A 17,970-nucleotide genomic window follows, 5' to 3' on the forward strand; every position below is an offset into this window, starting at 1 on the left:
TTTGTGTGTATATCTGTATAGTGTGTGTGTTTGTGTGTGTCTATATGGAATATGGTTGGCCAGCGCCAACCACAGATATTGTTTCGAAGACACTTTCTACTGTTACCTGAAACTTATCAATTTGACTAGGCTAGCTGGCCAGCAAGCCCCAGGGACTGCTTGTCTGAATCCCTAAACACTGTGACTACAAATACACATCGTGGTGCTTGAACATTGTCTTACATGGTGTCTTAGTTAGGGTTCCACTGCTGTGAAGAGATACCATGACCAAGGCAACTCTTTTAAAGGCAAACATTTAATTGGGGCTGGCTTACAGTTCCAGAGATTCAGTCCATTATCATTATGGCAGACTTGGTGCAGGCACACTTGGTGCTGGAGGAGTCGAGAGCTCTTCCTCCAATGAGGCCACACCTCCTAACAGTGCCACTTCCCATGGGCCAACAATATTCAAACCACTCCCTGGCCCCCATAGGCTTGTTCAAACACATGACTCTATGGGGGCCATACCTAGCCATAGCATAACGCAAAACACATTTAATCCCACTTCAAAAGTCTCCATAGTCTATAACATTCTCAACAGTGTTAAAAGTCTTAAGTTCAAAGTCTCTTCTGAGATTCATGCAATCTCTTAACTCTAATCTACAAAATCAAAAAGAAGATCACATAATCCCACATCACAGGACATACATTACCCTTCCTAAAACATCATAGTGAGGAAATCCTGGACCAAAGTAAGACCAAACACCAGATGGGCGGACTCCAAACACTACATCTCCATGTCTGATGTTCAACTCCTTTTAGCTTTGTTGTTTGCAACACAATTCTTTCTCCTGGGCTGTTTCCTCTCCCTGATAGCATCTTTCCTCGACAGATATTCCATGGCTCTGGGATCTCTAATATCTTGGGGTCGCCAAGGCAACTTCAATGTTACAGCTTCTTGTTTCAATGTCTGGGATCTACTCATGATCTTCTGGGCTCCTCCAAAGGGCTTGCATCACTTCTCCAGCTCTGCCCTCTGTAGCACTCTAGGCTCTGATTGACTGCACTCCACTGCTGCTGCCGTTCTTGTTGACCATCTCATGGTACTGGCATTTCCAATACACTGGGGTCTTCTGCTGCAACTAGGCTTCACCCACAGTCTCTCACAAACTCTCTTCATGGTGCCAAGCTTCAACATTTTTGCATGGTCCCTTCAGTCCTGGGCTGTTAACTGCAACTGAGGCTGTACCTTTTCTGGTCTCTTATAGGACCAAGCCTCAGCTGCTCCCCATGACCCCTTCATGCCTTCAAAGCCAGTACCACCTGGGTGACTCTTACACACTATAAAGTCCAACTGCAGCACGAGGTACAACCTTGGGTATCTCTGGAACACAGCTTCTTCGTCCTTGCAGAAAACACTTCCCAGAAGATTTCACCTCGGTGATGCTAGTCTCTTCTTAATCCCCGCTAATTTCTTAGCTCCAGCTAACCAGCATCAATCGTCCCTGTAATCCCTTCTACCCTTGACTCTAAAGTCAGAGCCATAAGGCTGAAGTTGCTGAGTTCTGATTGCTGGTTTTGGAATATCCCCCCCCCCGAACCCCTGTTCTATTACATCCTTCACTGCTTAGGCATGGCTGCCCCAGAACTTGCTCTGTAAACTGACCTCGAGCTCAGAGATCTACATGCCTATGTGTCCTGGGGAGCTGGGATTAAAGGCATGTACACCATGCCTGGACTTAAGCCTTTCTTATACCTGTTCACAAGATCTTTATACGTTCAGGGTTATAGTTTGCTTCAGATACAGTCAAGTTGACAGCGGAGACTACCTATCACGATCCATCCTTTGTCAATTTGACACATAATCATTATCTTCTTATGTCTAAATGAAAGCAGTAACCAGGTCATAATGATGCCTAACATGATATAACTCTCCCTTGTTCAACTGCAAATGTACAAACAATGAGCTTGGCTGGGTGGGATCTTGCCCTGAAGTCACCATTCCCTTAATCCCATTTAATATCCTTGAGCACAAGCTTTAGCTTCATTCTACTTCCTGGTGCCCCTTTACTCTTTGAACCATATGTTTTGTATTCTTCCCTTCTAAGCTTGCTATACTTGATCAAAATGCTTCCCATAGGAGTGGACCACAGGACAAAGTCTACACTAGGTGTTTTTGAGACTTCCTTTGCTAATGCGATAATCTAAATCTCTTTAACTAATACTCAAACGGACTTGTCAGACAAGGACAAAAAAGGAGTCAAATTCTTCATCAAAATATCACAAGAGGGGTTGGGAGTGGTAGAGCGCTTGCCTAGCAAGCGCAAGGCCCCGAGTTCGGTCCCCAGCTCCAGAAAAAAGAAAAAAAGAAAAAAAAAGTAAAATATCACAAGAAAGATCCCTAGGTAACCAAAAAAGAAAAAAAAAGTAAGGGTTGGGGATTTAGCTCAGCGGTAGAGCGCTTGCCTAGGAAGCGCAAGGTCCTGGGTTCGGTCCCCAGCTCCGAAAAAAAAAAAAAAAGAACCAAAAAAGATCCCTAGGCAACCTACTAAAATTCTTCTCCTCTACACCCCTTGAGCCAGACCCCCAGAGTTTAAATGACACACAGCACCAACTTCTTCCATATTCCTCCTAGGATGGCCCACTAAGCCCCACTTAAAGCATCCCATTTCTTTCCAAATCCAAAGTCTTCAAATCTACATTTCTCCAGACAAAAACATGGTCAGGCCTATCACGGCAGTCCCTTGGTACCAGCTTCTTAGTTAGGGTTTCATTGCTGTGAAGAGACACCATGACCAAGGCAACTCTTATAAAAAGACAAATATTTAGTTAGGGCTGGCTTACAGTTTCAGAGGTTCAGTCCGTTATCCTCAGGGCAGCATGCAGGCAGATATGGTGCTGGAGGAGTCAAAAGTTCTACATCTTGATCTGAAGGCAGCCAGGAGAGGACTATCTCCTTCAGGCATCCAGGAGAAGGCTCTCTCCCGCACTAGGCAGAGCTTGAGCACTAGGAGCCCTCAAAGCTCACCTACACAGTGACATGCTTCCTCGAATGAGGCCACACCTCCTACCAGTGCCACTTCCCATGGGCCAAGACTATTCAAACCACCACACATGGGTTCCAGTAACCAAAACCAGGTCTTCCTGATTACATGGCAAACGCTCTACTGTCTATGCCATCTCTCCAGCCCCAGGAAGTCTCTCTGGACACTCTTGTCCTTCTGATGTTATCTCTCCATGGTTTCCATATCCCATGTATTATTGTATATCACATCCCACATTCCAAGGCACTACAGCCATCTATCTATCATGTACAAGTTGATGACTTCTTTGTTTTTTTGTTTTTTTGTTTTTTTTTTTTCCGGAGCTGGGGACTGAACCCAGGGCCTTGCGCTTGCTAGGCAAGCGCTCTACCACTGAGCTAAATCCCCAACCCTGATGACTTCTTTGAAAGCATTACTGTGACATCTTTGCTTCTGTCCCAGTGTCCTCTATCAGACTCGGTTCAGAGAAAGATCTCTCAGAGGGTTGCCTTAAAGGTCCTCTAGGCCAACTGACATCATTACGGTTCACTTTACAAGTTCAATCCTAGTAGGTCACAGTTCACCAGAGGTCAACTTCGATGGGAATCAGTTCCCTTTTCATATTCCATTGTTCCTGTCCTGGGCTTTTTCTCAGTCTATACTGAGTACGGGAGAAGCAACAGGAACAGAATGGGGGCAGACAGAAGACTCCTGGAGACTGCATCTCCAGCTGCTACAGGCAGGATGGCGGGTACCTACATCAGGGTTTCTGAGGCTCGGGGATGTCCACACTCCCTTGCTAGGGGGAGTTTGGCATTTTAAAAAGAGATTTAGAACGGGCTATGGATATAGCATATTGGTAGAGCACTTGCCCAGAAGTCACCTTTGTTTGACTCCTACCACTGCCTCAAAAGGAAAAATAGCAAGCACAAAGACAGGAATGTGCCTTGCCGTGGCTAGGCTTGTTTAGAGCAACGCTGGAGCCCTGTTTAAGGTTAGAGCCGAGAGAGCCACAAACAGAGTCATAGGCCCAATGGCTCTGCTATTCTGGAGATGTGTTCCTTGAGTATTTGAGTTAACGCTCTGAGTCTTAGCTTTCCTCACACCTTTAGAGTAGGGAAGTTCCCATGGATCTTCGCTGAAATTTAGATCTCCAACCGGGATCTCCGTTGTCAATGAAATCTATTCCATTGCTAGCAACTTAACCCATTACTGGCTCAGACATAGCAATTTGGCTCTGTCCTGGCATCCTGGAAGTCTCTCACCCCCAACCTGGCCAGATCCATCCCCACATCATACTTCAAAGGCTGGTGTCCCTTGGCTAAGTGGGCTTAGCTGGTCTTATACTAGACAGACCACAAAACTCAACACATGAGTCAGGACTCAAACCTACCCTCTTACCTCAGTTTTGGGGTCCCATTCCTCTTGTTACCCCTAGAAATCCCTTTCTCTTCTTTAGGGAGCTCAAGCTCAAACCACAGTCTGGGAGCCAAATCCTTCCGTCAAAGTGGGCCACAATTGGTGTTTTCCTAGAGTCTAAGTCAATTGTACCAAGCTTCTAGAACTCTAGGGTTTTCACATTCTGACTTCCATGCTCAAACTGTCCCTCATCCAGAGTCATACATCCATGTGCCATACCCCCGCCTTTATGTCTCCTATGTTTACAATTACTACATTTATGTCATCTTTTGGCTCATCAACACCTCCCCTCTCCCAACTATTACTCTAAGCTCTGTCTTCTGATGTTGCTGGCTTGCCCCAGACCCCTGAAGGAAATCTTAGCCACTCTCAAGGCCCTGCTTAAAGACTTCCATTTCCACAGAGCCCTCTGAGTCCTTTCTGCAGAGAGAACCAGCTGTTCTCATATCACATGTTTCCTTTGAATGTGCTGTGTCTTGTCAGCGGATGGACAAGGCATGTCTGTTGCATGCTGAAGTCTGTTCCAGACCCATCAGACAGACGGAGGACAAGACAGACATGTCCCTTGTCCCCATACTTTGTGTTCTTTCTCTCAGCCACCCATTCAGGACACATTCCCCCAGAAAACTGGAGGCAGGGGCTCTGTTGACAGGCAGGGCTCCTCTGGAAAGGATCCCAATAGCTCAAGAAATAATTGCAAGTGCTGACCAGCAGAATTACACAGAACAATCAGCGGAGTGAAGAGACAACGGACAGGAAGGGAAAACATCTTTGCCAATTACACAGCAGACAAGAGAATTAATATGTAGGATATATAAAGAACTGTAGAAATAAACACTAAAGACTAAATGAGCCAACCAGTACACAGACTAATGAACTGAACAGACGTCTCTCCTGAGAAGAAACATGAATGGCCAATAGGCAGTTGAAAACATATTCGATATCCTTATCAGAGAAATGCAAATTAAAACTGCTTTGAGACAGTCTCACCCTAGTCTGAATGTCTGCTCTCAAGGGAACAAATGACAGCAGACTCTGGAGGCGGGGTGGGGGGGGGAGTGCTGTGGGGGAGAGAAGAACCCTTCACTGTTCTTGGGAATAGAAACCTGCGTAGCCACCATGGAAATCAATACAGAGCATCCTCAAAGACAGTAAAACCAGACTGTGCCACAGAACCCAGACATACCATTCCTGGAGATTTCCCTGAAGGACCTCAGGGTAACACATCATAGGGACACTTGCATACCCATTTGACATTTTGCACACTTTTGTTGACACATTTGCACACCCATGTTGAGACCCTTGCACGCCCATGTTGACACATTTGCACGCCCATGTTGAGACACTTGCACGCCTATGTTGAGACATTTGCACACCTATGTTGGCATGTTTGCACACCTATGTTGAGACATTTGCACACCTGTGTCGACACATTCGCACACCCATGTTGAGACACTTGCACACCCATGTTGAGACATTTGCACACCCATGTTGACACATTTGCACACCCATGTTGACACATTTGCACACCTATGTTGACACATTTGCACACCTATGTTGACACATTTATGCACCCATATTGAGACACTTGCACACCTGTGTCGACACATTCGCACACCCGTGTTGACACATTTGCACACCCGTGTTGAGACACTTGCAGAACCATGCTGCTCATTGCTCTCTTTATACTAGCTGGGAAATGGAGCCAGCCTGGACGTCCATCAGCAGATGGATGGATAAAGAAAAAGTGGTACAGGGTCTTGCTGTGCAGCCATAAAGTGGAGGCAGGACATTTGCAGGAACGTCGGTGGAGTAGGAAGTCATGCTGCTAAGTGAAATAAGCCAGACTCAAAGATGGACAGACCAACGCCATATCTTCTCGCATAGGCACAACCTAGACTTAAAGTTATAGGGTGTGTGTGTGCTTCTGTATGAGTGTGTGGAGGTCACGAAACCAGAAGGAGAATTATGAGAGGCGGGAAGAGATCATAACGGAGGTGAGAAATAGAAGGTAGTGAGAGCAGCGAGAAGCTAGATTTGGGAGAGGGCACAGGAGCCAATGGAGGGGTGGAAAATGAGGGTGAATCCACCAACCCAGCTGCATGATGATGCCCAGATGCAGCCCATAGCCTTCTCTGTGAACCTAGCAAGTCGATTACATAATATAAGATCCCTGTCTTCCCTGTCAGTGTGGGACCCATAGTTGATGCTGAACAGGGGAGGAGTTAGATGCAGTGTCTCGTATTGACAATCACAATTCATTGGAGATGGAAGAGGAAAGATTGTAGTTTGAGGCTAGCCTGAACTCTATGTATTAAGACCCCTGGATGCCATGAGTGGGGACAGACTATACTGTCAAGAGGTGACACCAAGCGAGGCCTTGACTGTAGGCTCACGTAAGCAGTGGAATAGTAGAGGAAATGTTCTTTCTCAGCCTAAAGCTCATAGGATCCCATCCCGGAGGCATCTGTGATCTTCCTTGGAGAGAGTCAAGACAGAAAATGCCCCGCCTCTGTCCTTGCTGTCCTCCCCTTGTCTAGGAGCACGGAGTCCAGCCCCTGCTCATGTCCAGGACAGTTAGCAAAGGAGTCACAGGCCCAGGTTATCCACATTTTCTGAACTTACCAGGTCACAGGGGGTAACTGACCTGCCGGAGAAGGGAGAAATGGGGGCGCCGGGAAACTCCAGAAGAGGCCCACTGCAGTCTCCATCAACAGTCTTAGGTCTTTAGAGGTATGGCTTAAGTGCATGCAAATGTTGCTGGCTGGCAGGTGGCCTGTTCCCTGGGGCCCCCTCTGGAGCCTGCAGTGCTAAAGTCTGCCGGTGATGGCTTCTCAAACAAAGACACGTGTTGCTAGGAAAATCAGATTCTGTCTCTAACAATTCAGTTTGAGTCACCCTTCTGCAGTGCCTTTAAAGGTGAACTTACCCACTGAGCTGTTAGCATCACCGAAACCCCATGGAAAGGGACTAAAAGTCACTAAAATGGATTCTAACAGGCCTTCTATCCTTGTCCCTGTCTCCAGACCAGGCATACCTACCTTCAGAGGATCGACAGGATGATGGACAGAGGAAGGGCTACTCTAAAACGGCTCTTCAGAGGTGTGCTAAAGAAAGTAGAGTGACCATTGACTGGTCTTCTCTCCAAATACCTCTGCATGATGTTAAAAAAAAAAAAAACCAGACAAGGAAGCTGGTTCCTGCTTCTAGAATCTTCCTTTGTCTTCCTTGCCTATCTCTCCCCAGCTGGGAGTGTCTCTGAAATTCAGTTTCTCTACTCGGTCCCTCGGAGAAATGGCAGGGCTATGGGGAGGATGCAGGAGAGGGGCCGTGTACAGGATGCTGACTTAGCTTTGGTCCTCAGCAATGGTTCACAGGGCTATGGGGAGGATGCTGTCTAACTCATCCATCCACTTAGACTCTACCCGGGCCTCTGAACTTCTGCCATTTCCTATGGAGACCCTGATCACCCTCAGCCCCTCCCTCCCCACCAATGTACATCCAGGCACTCCAGGGCTCATGCCTGTGTGTGTGGGCATCAGAATACGTTCATCGTCTTAACTTCCCTCTGAGATCCTAGATCAGCTAGTGACAAGCTGAGAGGCCTCTCTCTACCACAGGCTGCCCCGTCAGATGGCACAGGGAGGCCGTGTGGTTGGCAGAGAACACTGGACAAGCAGTAAAAGCCACCAGGCCTGAGGACCACCAGGTCTGCTTCCCACTCAGTATAGATCCCAGGCTGGTACTCCTACTGTCACACAAACTGCAGTGACTAGACAGGCACACCATAGAATGTGGGGCCTGGAGGTGGATGGGTTACTGGCTTAGTGTCTGCCTTTGCCTAATATCTCTAGAAGTCTAAGTTCCTAGAGATAGGAACCAGGGATGTCCTTGTCTTTGTTCTGTTTCCAGCATACAGAATAGAGTCTGAAACAGTTTTTTAAAACAAAACAAAACAAAACAAAACTGCTATACACAGGAATGATCCCAGGTATTACCCTGAAGGACTTCTGTAAGTAGATAATGCTCAGGGGAGCCAGGAAAAAGGCCTGGCCGTCACTCTACCACCCCCATTCTGCAGGCAGGAAAACTGAGGCATGGAGTGGTTCCCTACCCTGCCCAAGGTGACACATCCATGGGTGGCAGGGCCCTGGCTTGAGTGATCACTTTCTCAACCACATCACCCTACAATGCTTGTTTAAAGAAGGAGCCGGTAAGTGGCTTGGGTCAGATGGCTCCCACCTAGCTGTGCCCAGGCCAGACAACAGTCAATAGGAAAGCAAATCCCATACCCTCTTCCTTAGTGGGCAGCCCAGGGTCTCAGGGGCTTTTGGAGGCACAGCACAGGTCAGGCGGGAAGCCATGCTCTGTATTGCATCCCTACCGCTCTGCCCTTTTAAGGAGACCGCTTGTTCACTGCTTAGTCTGATCCTCAGATTGGGGGTGGGCTTCTGAAGGACCCTCCATGATCTCATTTAATTTCCATAAGGGCAGGTTATGCCTTTACAGTGGAGGAAAACAATATCCAGAGAGGTTAAGTAAGCCTCAAGGTCACACAGTCACTTGGTGATAGAAGCAGGGTTGAGGCCAAGCTCAGGAACCTACTGTTTGGCCCATGGCCCTCTGTGCCTTGCTGCCTTCAATCAGTTCATGTCTTGTGGCACGGTCAGTGAGCCTGTAGCCAGCTTGCTGTTATCAGGCCTCACCTGATTCTGGGGGTGCCCTCAGGATCACCCTGGTTCCCATCCTTGTGCTGGACTTCATGATAGTTTTATTACTCACCTACTCCAGTTAGCACTGGCCCCGTGACCTTTATGGGAGAGCAGCTGAATGAAGGGGTGGGAAATGCCTCAACAGAGCTCTTCCCAGGCACCAAGCTGCAGAAGAACCAACCTGGCATGTGGTTTGTGGTGCCCCTTGGCTTGTGTGAACCCTCAGAAAGTTAAGAAGCATGGCTGGGAATCACTGCCCTTGGGATGTACCCTAGGTGCTAAGCAGACATATGGAAATAAGATCTAGGACTCAGAGTCCTCCCAGAACTCCAAACTGATTTTTAAAGGTTTATTTATTTATTTATTATAAGCAAACTGTAGCTGTTTTCAGATACACCTGAGTTACCATGTAATTGCTGGGATTTGAACTCAGGACCTCTGGAAGAGCAGTCAGTGCTCTTAACCGCTGAGTCATCTCTCCAGTCCAATTCCAAACTATTATGAAGTCAAGTACTGCATTAATCATCTCTCAGTTCCTTGGGACCATAATTGTGGACATCGTTTTGTTTTGATTTACATACTATTCAAATAAACCCAAGAGCGGTTCAGAAATCCTCCTGGGTCAGAGAGTGAGTAGTTGGTGATGGTGTCGGGGAGAGAACCCTGGTTGTGTTTCCTACAATGCCACACCTGGAGCTATGGGATCCTTCACCCACAGGAAAAGAGGCAGCCTTCTCTTTGAGAGGCCCAGTTACCAACTGGAGGTGTTAGCTATGGAGACTAAGCCAAGCAGAGATGTAGGTGAGAGAGGAGCCACCCAGTCAGCCTGGGAGCCAAAAGCCTTAGATCCCGAACAGAATTCAGCTTGACGATAGGCTCTGTAGTGTGCCCCCCAGTGATGTGCCACACGACTTCCCTCGGCTAAGCATCTGCTTTCTGACCTGTGGAAATAGCACACTACTCCAGCCTGCTGCCCAGAGCCGTCAAGAGGAAGTACAACATGACAACCTAGAATGTATTACACACAGTGAGTGGCTTTTTTTTTTTTTTTGAGGTAGGTTTTTTCTGTATAGCCCAGAGTAGCTGGCCTTGAACTCATGATCAGCTCTCCTGCCTCATTGTCCTGATTGCTCGGATGAGAGACGTGCACCTCCACACCCAGCTCTGTCTGACTTTTGAAGGCACATGGGTGGCTTCTCCCTGTGTAAGGGGGTGATAGGAGAAGGATGTGGCCCAGGTAGCCGAGCTCAGACCTCTAAAAAGGCTTTCGAAATGGGCTACCTCAGAAGTCTTTGGCAGCTTAAAAGAGTAAAAGTGATGTAATTAAAAGTTGTCCAGGGAGCTTTTAGCCTGTGACCAATTAACATTTTCAAACTCAGTAGTGAGTCATAAAAGCATGGCGCTCATTCATAACGCATGCAATTTGTAACCCAAGCCCTTCTGCATCCATCCACAAATGTTAGCACACCAAGAGCCAGGAGAGAGGGAAAACAAGAAACAAACTCAAACTCCAGCAGCCCCGCAATTTTCATCCTAAAGACCAGGAGACTGCAGCTCAGGACGGGGGAGTGCAGGAAGGCTGAGGCTTCTGCAGAGACCAACCCATCACTCTGCTAAGGCTGCACTAGTTAGGAGTCTGACTCTGTTGGCCTTAGGGATTTTCATCTGCCGATTAGAGCTGAGAGCCAGTGACTAGGGCTGTGGTTGGGTGCTAAGACCCTGGAAACAACTACGGTAGATCTAACTCTGCACTCTACCTTGTACTCTGTTAGTGTTCTGACAGAGGCTCCCTTGCTGCCCTTTTGGTTAAGCCTACAATGATCTCCATGTTGTTGAGCAGACCTGGGCTCTCCTCTTCATAGAGACAGGGCAGGCTGCCTGCCCCTGCCCTCCTTGAAAACCTGAGGTATGTCTTGCTTCAGGCAACGAGCTATGGCAGTAGCTTTCACGACCTCCTTTGAGGGGGCTGTGTGTGTCACATATCACATATCCTGTCCATCAGATATTTACACTGTGATTCATAACAGTAGCAAAATTACAGTTATGAAATTGTAATGAAATGATTTTACGCTTGGGGGGGTCATCACACAATGAGGAGCCGTATTAAAGGGTCGCAGCATCAGGAAGGTTGAGAACCACTGAGCTATGCAGTAGTGGAGTCCCTCGCCTCTGGGAAGAGGTTATGGAAGCAGTGTGTGCTTGGTGGCATCCTGTTTCCTGCCGTAGCAATCTTGGAAACGCATGTGGAGGCGGGATTGCCTTCCATGATGACATGTGGCCTGCTGTGAGCATGTGTCTCATGTTACTGCAGCACAATCAAACTTGGCCAGCGAAGCCGTGAATGTTCCGGTCTATAAGCTAAGGTGATGCATGGTCAGGGATGGAAGCCACGCTACGAGGTGACAAACACGTGAAGGAAAAGATGATGACGAATGTGTCCACTATGATACGCACTCCATGAAGAAAGGGCTTTTAATTTTCTCAACAGTACTCAGGAAGGTGGCTAGCACCTTGTAGGTGCTCATTAAATGTTGAATAAATGAACTAAGGTGTGAACTGTGGTGGTGGACAGTGTGGACGCAAGCAAGCCAGCAGTGCCACGGTTTCCTGCTCATCCAGTCACTCACAAGCCTTAAAACGCAGACTACAGAAGGCTCCACGTTTTCCCCAGTAGCTGGAGGGAAATCCTCTTAAAATAATGACAAGGTTTCACGGGAAATGATGAAGAACAATTTTTAAACTGGGAATTTATTTTGGAGAAAAATAAAATTAAAAACTTGAAAACAGTTCTACATTGGATCAGAATAAGATTGTAATCGTATGTGAAAACTTTGAGTGGACCAAGAACAAATCAAGTATTGAGTTGAATAGGCGTGGGCTTTCTAGAGAATTCTCTGTTTATTACATTTGAATTTTCAGACTTCATTGTTATTAATTCTCTCTCTCTCTTTTTTTGGCTGGTCACTGGCTTGGTGTCTCGGCTCTCCTTTGTCTATGACAGTGTGTGGGACCAAAGGCCCCAACATCCCCTCTAAAACTCCTCATTGAGTCCCGTGGCTTCAATGAGACTTTCATCCAATGGTGTAATTCTTTGGCATTCTATGGCCATTGCTTCTTCTACCCAACAGTCTCAGACACACCGATGCACATAGGGGCTGACTGTGCACAGGAGTTGCCATGCGGCTTGAGCAAGGGCAGGCAGATATGCAGAGCATTTGTATAAGTACTCAGCTCGTCTGTACTTGGGGTATGTGGGTGTATGTGAGTGTTTGTTTCATGTCAACTTGGCACAAGCTAGAGTCATTTGGGAAGAGGAACTCTCAATTGGGAAAATGCCTCCATAAGATTGCCCTGTAGAAAAATATAATGGACATTTTCTTATATGTGGGAGGGCCAAGGCTGCTCTGGATGATTTCACTCCTGGGCTGGGTGCTATGAGGAAGCAGGCTGAGCAAACCAGTAAGCAGCCGTCCTCCATGGCTTCTGCACCAGTTCCTGCCTCCAGGTTCCTGCCCTGTGTGAGTTCCTGTACTGACTTCCCTCAGTGACCTGAATGTGACCTGAGAGTTAGAAGCAGAAATTAACCATCCCCCACCCCACCATGTTGTTTTTGCTAAGGTTGTTTTATCCCTGGAAAGAAACACTAAGACTCATGCATGAGCGTGCACACACATACCAGAGGCCAACCTTAGGTGTCTTCCTTAGGAATATCATCTACCTCTTTATCAGACAGGCTCTTTCACTGGCCTGGAGATCACCAATTAGGCAAGACTGGCTAGCCAGAAAGCCACTGTCTCAGCATCTCCAAAGATGGCAGTACGAGCTCCTTCCATGACATCTGGCATTTTTATGTGGGTTCTAGGGATCATCCAGGTTCTCATGTTTGTGATCCTTCCTCCCAGACCCCGGTGAGAATGACTTTTAAGCCTAGATTCTGGCAATTGTGCAGTCTCAGTTAGCAGCTTGGACAGACACTATGCCCTAGGCCTATGTTCATTCCACAACTTACATCCATGCTCCTCTAAAGTGTCTTATCCTTCTGGGCTCTTTTAAGCCTCCATGTCACCTCTTTAGATTCCTCCTCAGCTTTTCTGAGCTATATCTAAGAGTTGTCATTCACAGAGTGGTTCGAACATCTCTAGAGGTGGCATGAAGACCATTCTTATTGTCAGTTCTCTCAGATACCCAGCTGATATAGCACCTGCTAAGGAGATGCTGGACCACATGCCCCATCTCCAGTCTCATGCTAGTAAAATGACTTCTCCATCTGCTCTGTGCCCATGACTCTAGCTCTTTGAGACCCCCCCCCCAGGATGTCTTTTTAACCTCTGCAAAATGGGGATGAATTAGACACTAGAGTAAGGTCTAGGGAGCACACTAGCCCCTGGCCTCCTCTCCAATTGCTCCCTCTCTTGCTTTTGGAAATTATTTTTCAGGACTAGAAGAAACACTAAGACTAGAAGAAACAAAGGACTGGAGTTGAACCTCCCTCGAGCTCTTACTTTAAGCTGTCCCCCTTGTCAACTCTTTGCTCCCTCCCAAAGAGGTTTGCTGTCTCCCAGCTGCAGATGGGTAAGCAGATGATCCATGAATGTACACAGTGGCTTCTGTGCCCCAGACTGTCTCAGGCCGTTTGTCACTTGCTTCTTGACCAGCTCATGGAGCTCAGATTCAAGAGCCCTTCTCATGGGTGTTGGTTGACATAAGCTTAAGAAGGAGATTTCCACTCTTTACTGCTTGAGCCCTCATTTCTTAGAGAACAGAAATCCAACACTCAGCTCAGTACCTGGCATCAGGTGGCACCCAGGGACTCAGAGGATCTCATTCCTTTCCCTTTTTCCACTTCATCCTGTCTGATCATGCAAATTGACTCAACACTCTTAAACCAATCCTTTTTGCCACTTCTCCACTGATGTCACAGTTCAGCTATATAAAAGACACTTACTGCTTCTCTTTCCTCATGTGGCCATGTGCCTCTGTTGCTTCCTCCAAAGCCCTGCACTAACACCATTTCCTTTAGAAAGTCTTCTTAGTCCCACATCAGGCTCCCTTGACCTTAATTCCCTTTCCATAAAGAACCTAGGCATACAGAGAGTTGCAACTGTCAGCTCTATGGTTCGGTAAAAGCTCCAGAGGCTAAAAAGAGAAGCTGGTTTTCCAGGAAGGAGTAAACAAGGCCAATAGACTTGTGTGCCCCCTCCATGAATTGGAGCCATATGTGGTCCAATGGCTCTGCTGGTCCATTTCTAGCCACCCAGAATGTCTAACTGACATTATTTGGCTTTGTCAAAGCCACATCCCAAATTTGGCCAAATAAAGGAGCTTATGAGACCAGGAGAGTCTATAGGGCTTGGCCATTGGATTCTGGAGCTAAGACCTTGCAAGAGATCAGCAGAGAGGCCCTGTGAGAAACAATAGCACCCAGCAAAAAACTCAGGTGAGTAGAAGCCCAAAGCCATGATGTTTATCCAGGGACCCCAGGTGCCCCTTCTCTGACTCTTTCCCACAGAGTATCTATACCTCCTTAAGGCTACCATCAATGCCAGGAGAGAGCAGCCGGTCAGAGAAGGTGCTCACTGGGAGGGCAACAGCTCTGAGAGGCACAGAGGGTCAAAGCCTAAAGCTGGCCTGGTTACTTGGATGGGGCATCTAGTGGGCATCCCAATCCTTCTGACCATATTGTTGCAATCCAGGATCATTTCCCTGTAGGTTGGACAACTGACTTGCAGCCCAATGGCCAATGACTGGCCAACATTCTGAGAGCATCATCTGGCCCAGGTTTTAGGACAGTGCTTCCGATAAGAGGCCACAGACCCTCGATCTTCCCTACTCCTAAAGCTATGATGGAAGGATGCTCACAGCCCAAGCCACTATCATGCCAGGCACCTTGGCCTGTCTCAGGTTCCCTTCCTGCTTTGAGCCACGGACTATCACCTGGGCCTGGTTAGAAATGGTCTAAGCACTGCCCCTTGGAGATGAATGAACCGCCCAAAGCTGAAGGACTTTGCATTCACATGTCAGGCCTTCAAGTCCTGCTCAGTTGCCCCGTGGTCAGGCTCAGCCCACAGTCTTAACAATCTTAGTTCACACACATGCATGTCCACACACTTAATTCCCTTCACATCACATACTGTATGCACACACCTGAAATGTGAACACGTTTACATACATGTATGATGCCCTTATCTACCCGTGTCATGTCACTTCTTCCAGGGAGAGTCCCTCCAGAAGTGTGCCTCTACTCTAGGACATAGCCCACATGCATCATGGCTCAGCTCCTTTCCCTCCCCAGTTAACCACAAATGCCCCTCAAATGCCCCTCTTCCAAGTGAGAGAGCTGCAGGTCGCCCTTTGTGCCCTTTGGCCTCTGCCCACTTCCTATGACTTGTTTGGTTTAGATGGATCGACACAGGAAAGAGGCTTATGTCCTAACAGAGAAAGTGAAAAATGGGTACTGCCTCTAAATCAAAGAGAGGAGGGAGGGAAGGAGAGAGAGAAAGCGAGGGAGGGAGGGAGAGAGGGAGGAAGAGAAAGAGAGAGAGAGAGAGAGAGAGAGAGAGAGATGCCTGTTGCAGCCTGTTGCTCTTCAGAGTGGAGGAGGGGCTACTAGAGGGTTCTAATCCCCCCCCCGCCCCCACCTCAGAAGCCTCCTGTGCCACCAGCTAGGAAAGAAACATCAGAAAAAACAAGGACTTCCTGGGACCTCCGTAGCTGCACCAAGAGATGTGAGGGGACTTCCAGCAGGGTCTTGACATGTTAGAAATCACTATTCCTAGTGCCAGGTCTCCTGACATGCACCACCTTCCACTTCCCAAAGATCCCCCCCACCCCCACCCCCCACCCCACCCCCGTTCAGAACCTTCTTACCTCCAGGATCCCAGGACGTGAGAGCTCAAAGAAGAATGTTCACTCAGCCAGCCGCTTTGGAGACAGTCACACTCCAGGCACCCAGAGGGCAGCAGGCAGGAGCCTGGAGCTTGGCAGAGGGGGTGGGCAGCCCACAACCCACAGAGCACTGACTGCCCCGGGTCCCTAGAGGGCAGACTAGAAATGATGGGGACAGGGAGATGGTGGAAGGGGGTGGCAGAGATGGGAGGCTGAGACAGAGAGATAAGGGGAGACAGAGAGAAGAGACAGAGACTTAGGAAGGAGCCTCTGAAGGAATTATACACAGAAAACAGACACTAAGAAAGAAAAGAGAGGAGGGAGAAGGGAGGGAGAGGAGGGGGAGAGAGAGAGAGAGAGAGAGAGAGAGAGAGAGAGAGAGAGAGAGAGAGAGAGAGAGAGCGCGCTCAATGGGAGCAACATGTGGTTATCACTTCTGCTGCTGGAACCTCCCGAGACACCCCCTCCCCCCCAGGGCAAGCACACAGCGCAAGTCTCTGTCACACAAACTCTCCCTGCACGTACACTCACACTCACCCTCAGCGCTTAGGATAAGGCCCCTTGTCCTTGTGCTGCAGGGTTGGGTTGCACCAACCCTTACCTTGTCCCAGGAGCAACATGTGCGAGGGCAAATCCTTCCTCTCCACGCAGCTGCCTCCCTGTACCCACGGCTACTGGAGAGGACTCCCAGGCTGGGCTCTGGTACCCAAGCCCAGTGCCTGGCAGCCCTGGCAGCTGGCTTGATCAATGCCAACATTGCGATGGCTGTTTAGGTGGCCTGCAGGAAGCAGAGCCATTTGTTTTGTCAGAGCGTAACCATGACAATCACCCCAGGCTCACACGGCTGTGCTGCCTTTTCCCCACCCCGCGCCCTCCCTTCCCCCCTTTCTCCTGAGCACAGGAGGAAGCAGGAGGCCACTTAGCAGGCTTGGCTAACTCCTGCAGGGGCTGATAGCAAATGTCTGGCTTCCAGAGACATCAGGCTTTGGGCAGACCCTCCCAGGGGGAAATAAGTCACTTGCCTTCAGGCGATTCAGTGCTGGACAGAGCCCTCAAGGTCCTGACTGGATCTGACCTCCCCAGATCCCAATGTTGTTCCTTAACAAATCCATTCCATGAGATAAGTAATACAAACTGTCACTCCATTTCCCCCCAAGAGGCCATGATGCAGGCAAGCAGATGGCCCTGGATACTGTGGTCCCAGGCAGTGGATCTGCCAGTGTCTTTGGTGACTCTCCAGGCATCACTGGCCACCCAGGGCCAAGCCAGTCATGGGGGAATTTTCTAGGTAGCTCCTGAAAATGGGGCTTCTAGAGTAGCTATTTGGGTGACTTAGAGAAGCAAGGGCTTACAAGGATCAGGGCAGGTAGATCTAGAATCTGCATGGCCAATCAGAAGAACTAAACCTACGATTGGAGCCCAAAGTTAAAGGTAACAAAGATGGGACCCAGGGTGGGAGTTAATGACAACACAAGGTGTCCGGGGACACAAGGGGGAGCTAGCAATGGCTGTGCACCTCAACTCACTTATTCCGTAAGGAAAACTCCAAGAAGAAAGGCTTTCTCCCTAACTATAGCATAGTTGGGAGAGCATAGAGCAGAATGGCTCGCCCAAAGCACCTAGATAAGCACTGAGGGAACAGGGACACCCAAGCTCACCCTGCAGACTCTGCCGGAAACATTCCATTCCGTCCTGGCCTTTAACAGATACCACTACGCACCAGGCACTGTACGCAGAGCTGGGGAGCGCTGTGTTCTTATTAACAGTGGAAATAGCTGCCACACTCATTCCGTGAATGGACACAGAGGAAGGGTTGAGAGCCGGGATTTACACTTAGGTCTGCCTGCCTCCGTTTCTCTACACTGCCCTCCCACCCATCTCTCACTTTACTGGACTTAACTCAGAAAGGGTGGATTCTGGGTGCACCAGGCGACTGAGTGCTCTGATGCAAG

The 17,970-nt window shown here is 48.5% G+C and overlaps 1 protein-coding gene across 5 annotated transcripts in view; it reads right to left on the minus strand.

Moving 5' to 3' along the window:
• Vwa5b1 (von Willebrand factor A domain containing 5B1) overlaps nucleotides 1–16,843 on the minus strand; it is a 71,925-nt gene extending 55,082 nt beyond the window's left edge. For 2 of the 5 annotated variants that reach the window (XM_087549432.1, XM_087549430.1), the window contains exons 1-2: nucleotides 16,620–16,843; nucleotides 16,001–16,317 (exon numbers count right to left, since the gene is read on the minus strand). The gene's annotated coding sequence lies outside the window, so the exon portion shown is untranslated. 5 annotated transcript variants of the gene reach the window in all.
• Nucleotides 16,844–17,970: the final 1,127 nt, after the last annotated feature.

Source organism: Rattus norvegicus, chromosome 5, assembly GCF_021556685.1.
Source record: "Rattus norvegicus strain SHRSP/BbbUtx chromosome 5, alternate assembly SHRSP_T2T, whole genome shotgun sequence".
Classification (NCBI taxonomy): Eukaryota; Metazoa; Chordata; class Mammalia; order Rodentia; family Muridae; genus Rattus; species Rattus norvegicus.